This window comes from Oratosquilla oratoria, chromosome 21, assembly GCF_046742065.1.
Source record: "Oratosquilla oratoria isolate Oo_2021 chromosome 21, ASM4674206v1, whole genome shotgun sequence".
Lineage (NCBI taxonomy): Eukaryota > Metazoa > Arthropoda > Malacostraca > Stomatopoda > Squillidae > Oratosquilla > Oratosquilla oratoria.
The window spans coordinates 11,498,803-11,501,302 of record NC_134797.1 but is presented as its reverse complement, the minus strand read 5'-3'; positions in this window follow the sequence as shown (position 1 = coordinate 11,501,302).

The following is a 2,500-nucleotide window of genomic DNA, read 5'->3' as shown; positions in this document are numbered from 1 at the left end:
TTTGCTGGTGGCCTTTGCTTCTCGTCTGGTTACTATCTAAAATGTAGTGATGATGATAATGATGATGATGATGATGATGATGATGATGATGATGATGATGATGATGATGATGATGATGATGGTCATTATGCGGTGATGGTGATGGCGATGATGATGATGGTTGTGGTGTCCCTGATGAGAGTGGTCACAATGGTGATGGCCATGATGATGCCGGTGATGATGGTTGTGATGATGGCGATGAGAGTCCATAATGACGTTTATTGTGTTGGTTGCGATGATGGTGATGATCAAGATGGTGATAGTAGTTGCAGTGATGGTGAAGACGATGGGAAGCGATAATGATAATGTTTGTAGTGGTTGCCGTGATGGCAGTGGATGGTAATGATCGACAACTTCGACGGCAACGGTGACGACGTCGACGCTGATGATGATGATGATGATGACGGCGATGGTAGAAGGAGGTGACGGGGTTGTGACAGAGTGATTCAGTGTTTTTACTGGTCGTTATCCTTTTTAATGAGGAGAAAGAGGAGAAGGAGGAGGGAGGAGAGGGAAGGGTGAAGGGAGAAGGAGGGAAATGAGAACGAATGGAGGGAGAAGAAGCAGAAGAGGAGGAAATGTATAAAGAAAAAGAACAGAAGAAGAGGGGAGGAGGTAAACAATAGGAAGAGAGGAGGAGAAAGAGGAAGAAAACAGGAGAGGAGAAGGAGAAGGGGAACAGGAGGAGGAGGAGGAGGAGGAGGAGGAGGAGGAGGAGGAAGAAGAGATGGAGGAGGTCCTCCTTCTTAGAAATGGGTGTGGGGTTGGGGGGTTGGAGGGTGGAGATGGTGGGCAAATGGGATCATCACGAGGATGTCTTGACACAAAAGATCCCGGTGTTGACCTTAGAAGAGAGAGAGAGAGAGAGAGAGAGAGAGAGAGAGAGAGAGAGAGAGAGAGAGAGAGAGAGAGAGAGAGAGAGAGAGAGAGAGAGAGAGAGAGAGAGAGAGAGAGAGAGAGAGAGAGAGAGAGGTGTCACCCATAAAAGAACGACCCATCGGGATTTGAACTCAATGGCCTCTCGATGACGTCTTTTTTCGCACGTTTAATACCAACAATCTTTGGCCATTTTCGGCGAACGCCTCCTACACCCAGAAAGTTGGATTGTACTAATTTCAATTTGTTATATTTGTGACAATTAACGGTAGATTTTGTAGATAGGCCAGTAAAGCAGGTGAACCCAATGTGATCAAATGTGGTAAAATTCTATTTTCAAAATGTAAAACCCTTTCGTTATGGCTGGCGAAAGGTTAGGGCAACTTACGGAAGAGTTCGGGGAGACCTTTCTTCAGCAGTGGACTTCAAATGGTTGGTAGTTGAATATTGACGAACGGAATGTGGACATACGATGCAGAGAAGTTTGCAGGAGTGACGTGGCAGAGGTCGGGGCAGTCATGCGACTCGTGGAAAAGGTTATGGGAGAGGCGAGACCGTTGCTCACGAGGAGGAGGCGGAGGAGGAGGAGGAGGAGGAGAGGAGGAGGAGGAGGAGGAAGAGTAGTAGGAGGTAGAGTGCGCGAAGAACGTTGTTGGAGGTTTGGCGACAACTTCAACAGAGAGCTCTTTCTCCTCCTCCTCCTCCTCCTCCTCCTCCTCCTCCTCCTCCTCCTCTTCCCTCTCCTCCATCTTCTCCTCCCTCTCCTCCTCCTCCTCCTCCTCCTTCTCCTCTTCCTTCTCCTCCATCTTCTCCTCCCGCTCCTGCTCCGCCACCTCCACCTCCTTCTCCTCTTCCCTCTCCTCCATCTTCTCCTCCCTCCCTCTCCTCCTCCTCCTCCTTCATCTCCTTTTGGTGGCACTTCTTCAGGAGGAGGCCGGGGATGGGAAGCGCTAGCGGGGCCGTTTATGAGGTGTTTAGAGCACTGCTGGCGGGCGTAAACGCCTTCAAGAACCCCCGTCCCCCCACACAAATGCCTTCGCTGCTTTACGACCCTTTTCTTCCATTCATCCTCCACCTCCTCCTCCTCCTACACTACCACCACCACCTTCTTCATCTCCTCGTCCACCACTACCATCTCTTCCTCCTACTGTACCTCCTCTCTCTTTTTCCCCCTCACCTCTCTCCTCCTCCATTCTTCCTCTATCCCCTAACCTCTTCCTCCTCCTCCTCCTCCTCTTCTTCTTGCCTCTTGTTCTTCCGTTTCCTGTCAACTCGTTCTTATTCTCCTCCTTAATCGTTCTGCTCTTCGTCACACCTACTCTATTCTTTGCTTCTCCCTCCACACCTCTCCTCCTCTCCACACTTGCCCGTAGACACTTTTAACAGCGATTGTTATTCAACCGAGGGAACTACCATCCCCGATATGAAAGATAGGACGTAACAGCTTGCCTCCACATAGGGCTGTGGCTGAATGTGTTCTTCTAAGGAGCTTGCAAGAGGCCTCTTTGTCGCTGCTGGATGGTGGACGGAGCTTGTGTGAGAGAGAGGATGAGAGAAGAGGATGGGAGAAAGAGATAGATAGATA